Here is a 16411-nt window from a genome sequence, read left to right as displayed (position 1 = left end):
CCAGCTATGCTTGAACATATAGTTTGCTGTGATACAAATAGAACCAATGGAAATGGTCCCAAATGTGCAAACCCACACTCAAGTCAGCGCCACCGTCAAATACCTTCAAGTGTTTAGTTTGAACTAACTCTAGCTACAAAGGACACTGGTAAGTGTAATTAGTAGTGTTCTGCTTCGGCTTATGTAAGCTACCCTAGCCTGCCCTCTGTGAGGTTGCTATAGAAGTCAAAACAACTACATGATTGTATTTTACACACCATTGTTTGTCGTTCCATAGGAGTGATAGTGATTTTAACGTACCCATTGTGTTCCAGGGAGTGATAGTGATATTTAACTCACCCATGGTTGTGTTCCAGGGAGTGATAGTGATTTTAACCACCTGTTTGTTTCCAGGGAGTGATAGTGATTTTACACACCATGTTGTGTTCCAGGGAGTGATAGTGATTTTACACACCTATGTTGTGTTCCAGGGATGTGATAGTGATTCACTACACATAACACCGATGTGTTCCAGGGAGTGATAGTGTTTAACACACATGTATAGTGCCGGGTGATCTTTTATCTGATACACACCTTTGTGTCACTCCCTAGGGATGTGATAGTGTGTTTACCATGTTGTGTCAGGAGTTGATAGTGATTTTACACACCTTGTTGTGTTCCAGGGAGTGATATGATTTTAACTACCATGTTGTGTTCCAGGGAGTGATAGTGATTTTAACTACCATGTTGTGTTCCAGGGAGTGATAGTTGATTTTACCTACCATGTTGTGTTCCAGGGAGTGATAGTGATTTTAACTACCATGTTGTGTTCCAGGGAGTGATAGTGATTTTATACTACCATGTTGTGTTCCAGGAGTGATATGATTTTACACCTTGTTGTGTTCCAGGAGTGATAGTGATTTTTAACTACCATGTTGTGTTCCAGGGAGTGATAGTGATTTTAACTACCATGTTGTGTTCCAGGGAGTGATAGTGATTTTACTACCTGTTGTGTTCCAGGGATGATAGTGATTTTAACTACCATGTTGTGTTCTCAGGGAGTGATAGTGATTTTACCTACCATGTTGTGTTCCAGGGAGTGATAGTGATTTTAACTACCATGTTGTGTTCCAGGGATTGCGTGGCACTCTGCATTCTCAACAGTGCCACCAGCATCTTTGCTGGATTCGCCGTCTTCTCCGTACTGGGATCATCGGCTCCACTCACTCGACCTGGACATGAATGAAGTCGTTAAAGGAGGTGGGCCTCTTTCCTCCACATCCCCCATCTTCCTCCTCCTTCCTCGTCTTCATCCCTTTTTCAAAGTCACACTCCTTACTGCAGAGGTCAAGTTTGTCAACACCTTGATATAGAATGAGATTCCTTAATTGCTGTTATATATCGTGTGAAGCTGGGATCTCCAACTCTGGTCCGAAAAATGTACTAGGTGTGCAGATGTTTGTTCCAGCACAGACATATTTGATCAAACAAATTGTGGTCCAGACTGAAGCCTATAATTAGTTGATGTGAAATAGGTATGTTAGTGCTGGGGCGGAACAAGACTCTGCATTCCCAGTATCTCCCAGTAGAGATGGAGAAGCCTGTGCTATAGGTACGATACTGCTCACTGTCATAACCAATAATGGCCACAAGAGGGCCCTTCAGCCCAATGTACCACACCATAAAACCTCTAYCTCAACTGGTCTCCTCCACACAACATTAAGCCRGTGATATTTACCTGCAAATATGAATAAACTAATGTGTGTGTGTGGGYTRTTTCCCACAGGACCTGGTCTGGCTTTCATCGCCTATCCCAAAGCCGTGTCCCTGCTCCCAGGGGCCCAGTTCTGGGCCGTCCTCTTCTTTCTTATGGTTATCTTACTGGGCCTGGACAGCCAGGTACTGTCCATGTGGCTGTCCATGTTGCATGTTGGTGCTGGGTGTGTGTGGGTGTGTTCGTGTGGTGTGTTGTGTTGTGTGTGGTGTGTTTGTGTGTGTGTGTGTGTGTGTGTGTGTGTGTGTGTGTGTGTTGTGTGTGTGTGGGTGGTGTGTGTGTGGTGTGTTTGATAGAGTTTGTATTTAATTTATTTAAGCTAAATCAGGTCATGTGTAATTTCAGTTACAGGATACATCTTTGTTACATGTATGTGTGTGTGTGCTTGTGAACATGTATGTGTGTGTGTTTGGAACATGTGTGTGTGTGTGTGGTGTGTTGTGTACATGTGTGTGTGTGTGTGTGTGTGTGGTGTGTTGTGTGTGTTGTGTGTGTGTGTTTGTGTGTGTGTGTGGTGTGTGTGTGTGTTGTGTGTGTGTGTGTGTGGTGTCTTGTGAACATGTATGTGTGTGTGTGTTGTGAACATGTGTGTGTGTGTTGTGAACATGTGTGTGTACCCTTCCAGTTGTGTGTGTAGAGAGCTTGGCCACATCCATCACTGACATGTTCCCTGGTGTACTGCGGAGGCCTGGCCGGAGAGAGATCTTAGTACTAGTCATCGCTGTAGTCTGCTTCCTACTGGGTCTGCCTCTCATCACGGAGGTAGGAGAGAGGGAGAGAGGGAGTGTGGAAGAGAGATATATAGAGGGTGGGAGACAAGAGAAAAAGAGAGATGGCGGGAGAGAGAGACGGATGATCTGAGTAAACTCTTCAATAGCACTAGGAACAGCAGTTCACCTCTGACATCCATGTCCTTCTGCCCTTCCCATCAGAATGGGATAGTCCTCTTTCAGTTGATTGACTCGTACGGCCCCAGTGGGACCAGTCTGCTGTTCATTGCATGTTTTGAGTGCCATCGCCGTCGCCTGGGTCTACGGTGAGTGACGTCACTACTAACATGATTTTGTACCGACTATGTTTACTGTAGTTACTGTTCTAGTCGTTAAAGTTGAATCATACTCTGAGGCCAGTTTCCTGGACCCAGATTAGCCTGGTTCTGGACTAAAATGCCTATTTCTAGGAATATTGTCCATTGGGCATGCTATTTAGTCCAGTACTACAATGGGTCTAAGGACAGTCACAACCAGTCACAACATGTTCATATCTGTACATTAAGTTCACAGTAACATTATGTCTAAATTGAAGTATATTACCAGTCTACAAGGGAAGGGGGACACATGGTAGACCACTGTGTCTCAGCATGTTTCAGTCAATCGAGGGGGGACCCATGTGTGTGAGTGTTCTATCAAAAACGAAGAGATGGATCTCGACTAAAAAAGAAAGTGTGGATGGATTGGCTTTGCAGGTGCGAACCGTTTCTCTTGACAACATTGAAGACATGATAGGCTACCATCTCTTCCCTTCTGTGCTGAAGTACTGCTGGCTGTTTGTGACACCACTCATCTGTGGGGTGAGTAAGAACAGACACCTGGTGCACCTCTCCACTCTCTCTCTCTCTTCTCCTCTCTCTTCTCATCTTTCTCTGTGTCTTTCTTCTTTATGCTCATCTTCTCTTCTTCATTATCTCTCCTCCTGCTTCATCTTGTTCTATTTCTTTCTCTGTACTTTGCTCTCTCCTCCTCTCTTATTCCTCTCTCTCTCTCTCTCTGCTCTCCTCTCTCTCTCTCTCTCTCTTCTCTCTTCTTCTCTCTCTCTCTCTCTCCTCTCTCTTTCTCTCTCTCTCTCTCTCTCTCTCTCTCTCTCTCTCTCTCTCTCTTCTCCTCTTTCTCTACTCTCCTCTCTTCTCTTTGTCTCTCTCTCCTCTCTCGCTCTCTCTCTCTGCATCTGTGCTTTATCTTAAGTTTTCCTGTCTCTCCCTCGTGTCTGTCCTCCCCTCGTGTCTGTCTCTCCCCCGTGTCGTTGTCTCTCCCTTCGTGGTCTCTCTCTCCCTCGTGTCTTTCCTCGGTCTGTCTCTCCCCCGTGTCTGTCTCTCCCTTGTGGTCTCTCTCTCCCTTGTGGTCTGTCCTCCCTCGTGGTCTCTCTTTCCCTCGTGGTCTGTCTCTCCGTCGGTTCTCTCTCCCTGTGGTCTGTCTCTCCTCGTGTCTCTCTTTCCCTCGTGGTCTGTCTCTCCCTGGGTGTCTCTCTCTCCCTCGTGTCTCTCTTCCCTCGTGGTCTGTCTCCCTGCGTGGCTCTCTCTCCCTCGGGTCTCTCTCTCCCTCGTGTCTCTCTCTCCTCCCCTTCCTTCTAACTTGCATTAAAACACCTATGTATCCTATCTACCGCAAATGAAATAGCAAATTACATTTGTTGATCACTACTTTCTAATACCCATTGCACAATACCGAGCCAAACTAAGCCGAGCTGTACTAGAATGGCCTGGGTACGCATCACCCAGTTGCGGAGCTGTGCTGGAATGCACAAGTGAAAATAAAATATCCCAGCCAGCACAGTACAGTTCGGGCTGGCCCTCCTATAGTGGAAATCGGGTTCAAGTCGACAGTATCCAAGGCTAACCTGATTCTCACACTCTCCTGGTCTCCCAGATCCCCCTGGTGTTATGACACACTGACCAGTTCATCAACCAATCTCTAAATTAGAGTACGCACCTGGGCCCTGCATCCCGAGTGCCTCTCTCCTCATCCTCACCCGCTGATGGTGCATCCCTGTCTTCATTCTGCTGTGTCTGTGGAGGGTGAGTGTCTATACCTCACCTACCGTCACCATCATCACCCACCAGGCACCTACCGGTGTCTACTTATAGATGTGTTGGTTTAGGGTGGGTGGGGGAGGTATGTGTATACATTTTAATTATCTGTGTGTGTGGTGGTGTGTGTGCGTGCGTGCGTGCGTGCGTGCGTGCGTGCGTGCGCGTGCGTGCGTGCGCTTGCTTTGGGGTGTGTGCATGAATGTGGGTATTTGGTTTTTCTTCAGTGTTTGACCATGTCCTTCCTCCAGAATCCTAAAGGGATGACCATCCGTCCAGTGACCTGCGCCAGGCCACGGCCACACGAACCCAGACTCAGCGGTGGTGGGCGTGTCATCATCGAGGGACAAGAGAAACCCCCCAGGATCGCAGGGGGTCGGGATGAGAAGCTGGCCATGGAGGAATCAGTGGAGTCTAGTGTTGATGACATAGTATAAACCTCGAACGTCAGGGTGCCGGCTGCCTGGTTGGTCTATGCAGGGATACCATGAAAGTCTGGGTCGTATTCTTTATGGCGTCCCAGTAGCCTAGCGGTTAAGAGTGTTGTACCAGTAACCGAAGGTCAACTGGTTTGAATCCCCTAGCCTACTAGGTAAAAAATCTGATGGCGCCTTAACAAGGCACTTAACCATAATTGTTCCTGTAAGTTGCTCTGGATAAAAATGTCTGCTAAATAACTGAAATCTAAAAATAGCCACCAAACGGAAGAAAAAGGACTGAAAAAGGAGGGACAACCTGAACTTGTTCAATAAAAAAAGAAGCACATTTTCATCAATACTTTGCTACGCTGTGCTCTAATGAATACAACCCAGGCTTCAACTGACCAGACTGAATGGCAGAAGGAAGTCAACACACAACAAAAACAAATGGTTGACATTTCAGACGCATCATGCTACAAATGTTCACCTGCTCTTAAATATTCAGAGGGGTTTTCTCTCTGTTTATCTGTTATTGGTTACTTTTCCTCCGTGGATGTTATTTTGTTTCACCATTTGATAACCTAGTCCAGAACCCTTTCATATAACTCATATGTTACACTAATGAACCTTGTATATTTCTATGTGCTATAATTTTTACTTGCCCCATAAACAACCTCCTCATAATAAATTAAAAGGTTTTTCTGTATGTTTACTTGTAACCTTTATTTAACAAAATATTCCATCCCTACATGACGGCCTACACGCCAAACCAGACGACGCTTGGCCAATTGTGCACCGCCCTATGGGACTCCCAATCACAGCCGGTTGTGATACAGCCTTGATTCAAACCAGGGTGTCTGGTAGTGACGCCTCTAGCACTGAGATGCAGTGCCTTATACCGCTGCACCACTAGGAGCACCCAAAGATGCTATGACTGATACCCGTTGTATTATTCACATATTTTCAGTATACATGCCTCCATGTTGGTACATTCCGCGATCTCTCGGTCTGAAACAGCAAGCGGCCAGCCTCACTGTTCCCACTGTCAATTACAAATCTATCTATTCTAAACAGGACTTTCCCTTGCTCCTACAATACAGAACACCATGTGTTCACCAAACCATACCCGCCCTCCCCTCGCCCATATGTACAGACCTGGGTTCAAAATACTACAAAATAATTTCAAATAATTGATATGTGCTTGATTGAGTTTGCCTGTCTTAATGGACCATAGAATAGTCCCAACATGTTTAAACCCCGCCCACCTGGCACTCCAGGCAGCAAGAGCCAACACTCAAAGATTTCAAATAATATTTGAACCGAGGTCTGACACTGTATGAACTTGACAACCACAGTATATTGGTTGGTGGTAGGTCTACATATGTGATGTCACAGGGGGCACGGGGGCGATGCCGGAATGGGATCCTATCGTCTCTTTCCTGGTTCTGTGTCTCTGTCATCAGGCCACTGCGCCATCCGGGGCTGCCATCCATGTAATCTGAAGCGCATTCAATTAACTGGCAATTCATCATATGTCCTTGGGCTCCTCGCAATACCGTCCGCACAGATTGATTGTGGTACCTAACCTTGGGCAACGCCTCTCTATCGGCCAATTAGAATCTGGGAGAGATTTTTTGGTTGTTGACGTCACGGTAATTAAATATTAGGAAGTGGTTGTTGGGGGCCAATGAGAATGCTAGGCTTGCGTGAAGGGTCCAGTCAGCAGGCCAATAAGAGGATGGGGATACGGGTGGGGGAGTTATTTAAATTCAAACCACCATTTTGGGGATGGCTCCAGTTAAGGGCCCTAGGGCCTCAGGGAAACGAGAGAACAAGAGGCCAGGAGGTCCATCCAACTAATTACAGTATCTGCTCAACATATTGACTAGTCATTCTATCCCCACTTCTTCCACATACACACTAGGAGTAAAACATACGCTAAATATAGTATCTTCTCATTAGGCCATCACATCACTTTGGTGACTAATTTGGAAACCTGTGGAATATAGACCATTCTGGTACAACCAACACGGGAATTGATCTAGTGTCAACAACACAATTCGCACTCCAAAGGCTAGCATTCTGAACATTACCCTAACTAAACAGCACGAAGCTAACCAACTCCGCTACACCTGCACCAACAACATCCAAGTTTTAAGTCAGTTCCGAATCCCTAACATTGTGCCATACTGCTGTCTGCAAATCACCAATGAGGATGCTTGTTCCCACATGTACACCAAGCTAACAGTGAGAGCTGCAGTCCAAAATACATGGCTCTGTGATAGCTGTGACTTCACTGAAAAGAGAAATATATTGAGTGTAAATTGTGTTTTGGACAGTGTAGTAGTGGATTATCTCCGTTCCAGACTATCCTATCAACGGGACTGCTTAATCCTATGTTTCTCAGAGTCACGGCTGAGCAAGACATGAATAACATCTCACTGGTTTTTCTATTCATGGTTAAGACCAGACGGCAGACGAAGGGAGGAGGGGTGTGTCTCTTTGTTAAGAACAGCTGGTCACAATTTCTAATGTTTTTATCTCGCCGGAGTTAAAATACCTCATTTATAAGCTGCAGACCATCCTATTTACAGAGAGAGTTTTCATCTAGATTTTTCATAGATGTCTATTTGCCACCACAAACCAATGGTGGCACTAAGACCAACAAAGATCTGTATAGGGACATAGACAAGAAACAAGAAAAATGCTCATTCGAGGCAACGTTTCTCAAGGCAGGTGATTTTAATGCAGAGAAATGAAATTATTTTTACCAAATTTTTATCACCTCTGCAACTAGAGGCGGCAAAACTCTAAATCACTTTTACTCCACACAAAGAAACGCATACAAGGCCGTCCATCACCTCTCCTTTGGGAATAAGACCATAACTCTATCCTCCTGCTTAAAAGCAAAAACTAAAACAAGAAGTTGTCCAATGAAGCTAATGCTAAGCTACAGACTGGAATATGTTCCGGGATTCATCCGATAACATTGAGGAGTTTACCACATCAGTCACCGGCATCATTAATAAGTGCAACAAAAACATCCCCCACTTACCGTACATACCCAAACCAGAAGCCATGGAATCACAGGCAACATCTGCACTGAGCTAAAGGCTAGAGCTGCCCTTTCAAGGAGTGGGACACTAATCCGGTCTCCCTACAACCTCCAATAAATCACAAACTTTGCTGGCTCTGGCACTCAACGGATTTGGCAGGGCTTGCAAACTATCACAGATTACAAAGGGAAACCCTGCCACGACCTTCCCAGCGACGTGAGCCTACTGTTGCGGCATGCAACAACGACTGAACCATGCATGAGACACCAGCTGTTCCGGACGATTGTGTGATCTCGCTTTCTGTAGCCGATGTGAGTAAGACCTTTCAACAGGTTAACAACTTCTTATGGCTGCATCCCGCTAGTGGAACAGAGTGCAAGTGCGCCAAATTCAAACAACAGAAATCTCATAATTAAAATTCCTCAAACATACATGTGTCTTATATCATTTTAAAGTAATCTTGTTGTTAATCCACCAAAGTGTCCGATTTCAATATGCTTTTCAGCGAAAGCACTACAAACGATTATGTTAGGTCACCACCAAACCACAATAAGCACAGCCATTTTTCCAGCGAAAGATAGCTTTCACAAAAAGCAGAAATAAGAATAAAATTAACACTAACCTTTGATTATCTTCGATCAGATGACACTCATAGGACTTCATGTTCACACATACATGCATGTTTTGTTTGATAAAGTTCATATTTATAACAAAAAATCGGAGTTTACATTGGGCGTACATTCACTAGTTCCAAAAACATCAAGTGATTTTGCATAGCCACATCGTTTCAACAGAAATACTCATCATAATTAGATGATAATACAAGTATACACATGGAATTATAGATATACCTCTCCTTAATGCAACCGCTGTGTCAGATATCTTTAAAAAACTTTACGGAAAAAGCAAATCATGCAAAATCTGAGACGGAGCTCAGAACAATAGCCAAATTACCGCCATGTTGGGGTCAACAGAAACCAGAAATACATGATAAATGTTTCCTTACCTTTGATGAACTTCATCAGAATGCAGTCCTGGAATCCCAGGTCCACAATAAATGCTATGTGTTCAAAATGTCCGTTATTTATGTCCAATTAGCTACTTTGTTAGCCGTTTGGTAAACAATTCCAAAGTCACAAAGCGCGTCCACTATAACGTGACGAAATGTCCAAAAGTTCCGTAACAGTCAGTAGAAACATGTCAAACGATGTACTGAATCAATCTTTAGAATGTTGTTAATCTTGAATAACTTCCTCCTCATGTGAACGCTGAAGCATGGTCAGCTCGTGGCAGACCTGACTAATTCCTGTCTCCTCGGCCCTTCTTCACATTAGAGTCATAGACAAAGTCTATTGACTGTTGACATCTAGTGGAAGCGTAGGAAGTGAAAACTCTCAATATCTCGCTGTAATTTCAATGAGAGCTTGGTTGAAAATCTGCCACCTCAGAAAAAATTCAAACAGGACGTGGGAACTTCTCAGGTTTTGCCTGCCATATGAGTTCTGTTATACTCACAGACATAATTCAACAGTTTTAGAAACTTAGAGTGTTTTCTATCCAATACGAATAATAATATGCATATATTAGCAACTGGGACTGAGGAGCAGGCAGTTTACTATGGCACCTCTGTGCACCTTTCATCCAAGCTACTCAATACTGCCCCTGCAGCCATAAGAAGTTAACATTAACAAGGCCGCGGGGCCAGACAGAATACCAGGACACGTACTAAGAGCTTGCGCTGACCAGCTGGCAGTGGTCTTCAATTACATTTCAACCTATTCCAGACCACCGTAGTCCCCCAAGAACGCCAATGAACCTGTCTAAATACTATCATCCCATAGCACTATTGCCATCTATAGCCATTAAATGCTTTGAAAGGGCTGGCCATGGTATCACATCAACAACCATCAGAACATCATCCCAAAAACCCTGGATCCACTCCAATTCGCATACCGCTCCAACAGATGCACAGATTACACCATCTATATTGCACAGCACACTGCCATCACCCACCTGGACAAAAGGAATACATATGYAAGAATGCTATTCATTGACTAGAGCTCACCATTCAACACCGTAGTCCCCTCCAGGTTCATCACCAAACCCAGGACCCTGGGACTGAACAGCTCCCTCTGCAACTGGATCCTGGACATCCTGACAGACCGCCTCCAGGCAGTAAGGTTAGGCAACAACACATCCGCAACACTGACCATCAACATGGGGGCTCCTCAGGGGTGTGTGCTTAGTCCCCTCCTGTACTGCCTGTTACCCACGACTGTGTGACCGCACACTACTCCAACACCATCTTCAAGTTTGCTGACGACACGACAGTGGTTGGACTGATCACTGACAACGATGAGGAGGATGTTAGAGACCTGGAAGTGTGGTGCCAGGACAATAACTTCTCCCTCAACGTCAGCAAGATAAAGGAGCTGATCCGKAAATGGAGGGCTGAGCAGGCCCCCAACCATATCGACGGGGCTGTAATGGAGCGGGGTCGAGAGCTTCAAGTTCCTCTGTGTCCACATCACTAAGGAATTAACATGGTCCACACTTCCAGGTGAGCTCCCTGCCATCCAGGACCCCTATACCAGGCGGTGTCATAGAAAGGCCCAACATATTTTCAAAGACTCCAGCCACCTAAGGCATAGCCTGTTCTTTCTGTTATCGCACAGCAAGTGGATTTGATTTGTAAACGAGGAATAGATTTGACTATTATGTTGTGCAACAGTTCAAGCCTCACACTCCATCATCCTATAGTTTTATGTAAGGGATATTTCCCAAGTAGAATGACAGACAATCACAGAATCATATTTGAATCAATTGAAACAACTGCAAATCATATAACTATAATGATACAGGGTGAGACSCAGATGCAGACACGGGAGGCAGATGGTTTGAGTCTCTGATATTTATTGTAAAACAAGGGGCATGCAAGAGACAGGTTGTGGACAGGCAAAAGATCATAAACCAGGTCAGAGTCCAGGAGGTACAGAGTGGCAGGCAGGCTCGAGATCAGGGCAGGCTGAATGATCAGGCAGGCGGGCTAAATGTCAGGGCGGGCAAAGGTCAGAACCGGGAAGACTAGAAAAACAGAGACTTGGAAAAAGCAGGAGCACAGAAAAACCACGCTGGTTGACTTGACAAGACGAACTGGCAACAGACAAACAGAGAACACAGGTATAAATACACTGAGGGTAATAGGGAAGATGGGTGACACCTGGAGGGGGGGTGGAGACAATCACAAGGACAGGTGAAACAGATCAGGGTGTGACAATAATGGCTATTGTATACTCAACAGATACATGATGTGGCCATATTGTAATGTTCTCTGTACCTCATTATTTAYAGGGCTGGATAATCATTAGGAGCTGGTTAGGTTTTGACAATGACATCCTGACCAGGCTGCTGGGACYGACACTGCTCAAATAAAGCTACACAAGGGACACTGCTGATAATAAATAGCATCACTGCTTATAGTCACTACAGTACAACACACACACACACGAACACGCACTCTTTCTCTCTCCAGGCCATTTTCCAGCCTAGCAGATCGCTAGGCTAGGCTATTAAATGCTCTGCAGCCATGCAAAAGTGCTGAGTCAAAACCCCCATAATTAATAGATTAAAGTCAAGCATGTCATAGTGGTAATGTGTTGTTCACAACTTATATACTGTGCTATGAAACAATCTATAGTGGTTCATTCAAACTATAAGGTGGTGACCTGCACGCATAGGATAAATGTGGAATGTTTTTTTCCTGGTCCGGCACATTTAACGTATACGGGCAGATCACCCAATTTCAGCATGTTTAGCCGTTATAAATAGTTGCATACTGTATATAAAGTGTGAACAACACATTGCATGGGGTCATTGGGTCTAGTGATAAAGAATGTAGAAATTGTCTGCCACTGACCACAGTAGTAATGGTGTTAGCTAGCTCGGTATCATTGTGGCAGACAASCAACTGCCAAACCTCTGTGTAACCTCTGCATAACTTCAGTAACACACATGCCAGATTCCATCCTCAATGTAAAACATAGGAAAACCCATTTGCTTGCTGGCCACAACAATAAACAGGCTTGTCTACATTTCAGGCMCCATATAGTTTTACACTRGGGACAACATGGTTTCTGTGAGGGTCACCTTYAGTGCTGGTGTGCGTTTTTCTTCACAACACCACACAGTGCAGACTCTCATTCGCTGTTCAGTGGTGCCTGAAAGTGTCCCATCATCTTGTCAAAGGATGTACATACATCACTCTGCGATCCTTCAGTCGGCCGATACCCCATTGTACAGCACCACCACACACGCAACACACAGCGCGCGCACGCACGCACGCACGCACGCACGCACGCACGCACGCACGCACACACACACACACACACACACACACACACACACAACACACAACACACACACACACACACACACACACACACAACACACACACACACAACACACACACAACACACACACACACACACACACTTCACTCCGTGGTCCTTCAGTTAGCTGATAGTGCTTGGCTCCTGTACATCTTCATCAAAGCTTAATGGAGCTGGCAACTGTTTGCTGCTCTCAGCAAGAAATCACATCACAGAAAGCGGAGGGAATAAAAACTTGAATATGCTGCCGGACGTTTCTGAGTGACCTGACGTCGTTCGAAACGAGAGCGTCTGTGAAAAAATAAATGCCACAGTTTATAGCAGACAAAGAAAAGATCCGAAAGAGAGTGAGTGTGAAAAGGCTTTGATGAAAGTACTGCATAAGAGAAAGTAAAGTACAACCTTTCCTCACAGACCCATAGTCATCAACGAACATATTCACAGCCATATTCTCTGTTCAATCAGCGCAATTTCCCTATGGAATTTCCCATATGATGGGGCTGTTAACTGGGGGACTTTTTTATTGAGCCGCTATTCCGAGGCATAAAAAGACGTTATCTGGAGTGATTGAACATGCCTCAGGGTTTTGAGAGGTGGAGAGTGAGTGAGAAGTCTGTGGATGGGTCCTGTAGGAGAGATACATTATGTTATGTTACACTGCTCAAGTCCCCGTGAGCCGTAGATCAGACAAACTGTAAAGGGAGACCTTATTTGTCCTCATCTCCCCCTCTCTTTAACTCTCTCTCCCTCTAACCTCTAACTCACCTTATAAACTATCTGTGGCTGTTCTCTCTATCTTAACATAACTTCTTGTTCTCCTTTCTCCTCTCTAGACTCTCTCTATTTTTCTCTCTCTTTCTCATGCCAACTCCCCTACACACTCTCTCCCCTTTCTTTCTCGTTTCTCCCTAAATTGTGCCAATAAAGGTTGTTTTAAAATGAGAAATAACCTTTCTGTCTTCCTCCCGCTCCCTCTCTCCACCTTCTCCTCTCCCTCTCTCCCCCTTCCTATCCTTCCTCTCCCCCTTCCCCCCTTCTCCCCCCCCCCCCTTCCTACCCTTCTTCTCCCTTGCTCCCTTCCTCTCCCTCGCTCCCCCTTCCTACCCTTTCCTCTCCCTCTCTCTCCTCACCTTCCTCTCCCTCCCATCACCTTCCTCTCCCTCTCTCCCCCTTCCTACCCTTCCTCCCCCCTTCCTACCCTTTCCTCTCCCTCGCTCCCCCTTCCTACCCTTTCTCTCCCTCGCTCCCCTTCCAACCCTTTCCTCTCTCTCTCTCTCTCACCCTTCCTCTCCCTCTCTCCCCCTTCCTCTCCCTCTCTCCCCCTCTGTACTTGAGGTGTCCCTACTGCTAGGCCCATTAGTAGAGGAGACATTTTATACCTGGTGTCCCCTGCTTTACCGGTTGAAACCTCCACAATATTATCCTTTTATCATTGCATGCCAGTGTGTGTGTGTGTGTGTGTGTGTGTGTGTGTGTGTGTGTGTGTGTGTGTGTGTGTGTGTGTGTGTGTGTGTGTGTGTGTGTGTGTGGTGCGTGCGTGCGTGCGTGAGTGAGTGTGTGTGGTGTGTGGTGTGGGGTGGGGTGGTGGGGGCATTGATTCTTGGCCAGGGCAGAGCGTGACCTGAATTAACACAAAGGCACAAAGATATTGCTTTTCACACACTTTCTGTTTTCCAAAGTCACAGACAGAACTGGAGAGCTGTATTTGTAACAGTTTAGTTTTATTGTTGGAATGTTAATGTGGAGAGAGAAATGAGAAATGAGGAGTGACTAAAAGTTGTACATCCATTTGTTTTATTTTGTTGTAATACAGTTCACAGAAATCGTCAATGGTTCAAATGATACCCCCACCCTTGCTGCAACAGTATTTGCAGATATATATTTTTGGGAACTTGTCTCGCTAATGCATTTTTGGAAGTGACTGTTAACCCGTTGTCATAGTGATTGCCTAGTTGCGAGGTCGTTAATAAAAAATGTAAATGCTATTACAGATGAAATTACAAGATTAAAAAAGGACCCCAGTTTTTTCTCTGTATCCATTGTATGCTCTGTATCGCTCTGTATTCCCTGTATCGTCTATATTGCTCTGTATTGCTCTGTATTCCACTGTATTGCACTGTATTGCTCTGTATTGCCACTATATTGAACTGTATCGCTCTGTATTGCACTATATTGAACTGTATCGCTCTGTATTGCTCTGTATTGCTCTGTATTGCTCTGTATTGCTCTGTATTTCCACTGTATTGCTCTGTATTGCTCTGTAGTAGTGAGATATATTGCACTGTATTGCTCTGTATTGCTCTGTATTGCTCTGTATTGCACTATATTCCACTGTATTCCACTGTATTGCTCTGTATTGCTCTGTATTGCACTATATTGAACTGTATCGCTCTGTATTGCACTGTATTGCTCTGTATTGCTCTGTATTGCTCTGTATTGCTCTGTATTCCACTATATTGCACTGTATTGCTCTGTATTGCACTATATTGAACTGTATCGCTCTGTATTGCTCTGTATTGCTCTGTATTGCTCTGTATTGCTCTGTATTCCACTGTATTGCTCTGTATTGCTCTGTATTGCTCTGTATTGCACTATATTGAACTGTATCGCTCTGTATTGCACTGTATTGCTCTGTATTGCTCTATATTGCTCTGTATTGCTCTGTATTCCACTGTATTGCACTGTATTGCTCTGTATTGCTCTATATTGCTCTATATTGCTCTGTATTGCTCTGTATTGCTCTGTATTGCTCTGTATTGCTCTGTATTCCACTGTATTGCTCTGTATTGCACTATATTGAACTGTATCGCTCTGTATTGCTCTGTATTGCTCTATATTGCTCTATATTGCTCTGTATTGCTCTGTATTGCTCTGTATTGCACTATATTGCTCTGTATTGCTCTATATTGCTCTATATTGCTCTGTATTGCTCTGTATTGCACTGTATTGCGCTGTATTGCACTGTATTGCACTAATATTGAACTGTATTTGAATCTGTAAATTGCCACTGTATTGCTCTATATCACACTGTATTGCACTGTATTGCTCTGTAAATGAGCATTTCTTTGGACAAGTCAAGGTAGTCCCTCCCTGTTTCAGTCTGTTTTCTTCATTTTGGTACTTAACCCAACCCAGGCATATTTCTGATTGGCCCCGATCAGTGCAAGGTCACCGCACCTTGACTAAGTCAGTTGAACACTAATGGGAAGATAGTAAAATTCGGATGATAACAATATATATATTCTATAACAATAACAATACAATAAGAATCTAGCTATAACACAAAATCGAGAGATCTAGATATCAAAATATGAGGTCTGTAGATCTATTGGGAGAAACAATATCTCCTGCTTCTTGTACGTAGAGAATGTTGTGAAACAAATCCTTAAGCGTTAAATGTTTTCTGCTCTGAAGCCGAAGTTAGAGACAAAGGGAAAATAAGCTGTCCCAAAAGCTTCACTGTGCAATGTTTACAACTGCTTTTCACAKAAAGTCTGTAGACATGCTATTTGTTGGGGATTTTACTTCAGGGKCKAAATGTGTTTTGTTCACAGACATCATTGTTCACATCTGACTTACACCCGGTCTAGTTTTTGCTTACGATCGTTTACAGTTTGTATTTGTTTACTGTCCTGTCCTCAAAGAGCCAACCATACAGTATGTCTGACGCAYGCTTTCACAATCACTTATTGATGAGAAGACAACCTCTGAAATACATCAGAGCACAATGGCACCAGGATARACTCTCAGTAAACACTGCTTTGTACTCAGATGACAGATGTCAYTCAGGAGAACAACAAGACATGTACAACCAAACACCAAGCGTCATGCGGTTGTCTGGAGTTCGGCAAAGTTTACTTGATCGTTGAAGTAATGATTTTGTTTAACTCTCTCCCTTTCTTTTTTCTGTCTTTCTCGCTCATTCAAGATGGCCAATGCTAATAGGGATCCTTGGGACGTCCCTACCCTAAACCCAAACCATAACCTTAAAC

General features: G+C 44.5%; 1 long non-coding RNA gene and 1 pseudogene across 1 annotated transcript; one reads left to right on the top strand and one right to left on the bottom strand.

Annotated features, from left to right (window-relative positions):
* Positions 1 to 708: 708 nt before the first annotated feature.
* Positions 709 to 982, bottom strand: LOC139025706 (uncharacterized). The gene is made up of 2 exons (XR_011477309.1): positions 908 to 982; positions 709 to 834 (listed from the first exon to the last, which is right to left on the bottom strand). It is a non-coding gene; the product is annotated as an uncharacterized lncRNA (long non-coding RNA).
* A 26-nt stretch (positions 983 to 1008) lies between these two features.
* On the top strand, positions 1009 to 10565 carry LOC112075361 (sodium- and chloride-dependent GABA transporter 2-like; annotated as a pseudogene).
* The last annotated feature ends 5846 nt before the right edge of the window (positions 10566 to 16411 follow it).

Source organism: Salvelinus sp. IW2-2015, unplaced genomic scaffold (genome assembly GCF_002910315.2).
Source record: "Salvelinus sp. IW2-2015 unplaced genomic scaffold, ASM291031v2 Un_scaffold3105, whole genome shotgun sequence".
NCBI lineage: Eukaryota > Metazoa > Chordata > Actinopteri > Salmoniformes > Salmonidae > Salvelinus > Salvelinus sp. IW2-2015.
The sequence above is the reverse complement of the archived record's forward strand: the minus strand, read 5'-3'. Positions and strand labels throughout refer to the sequence as shown.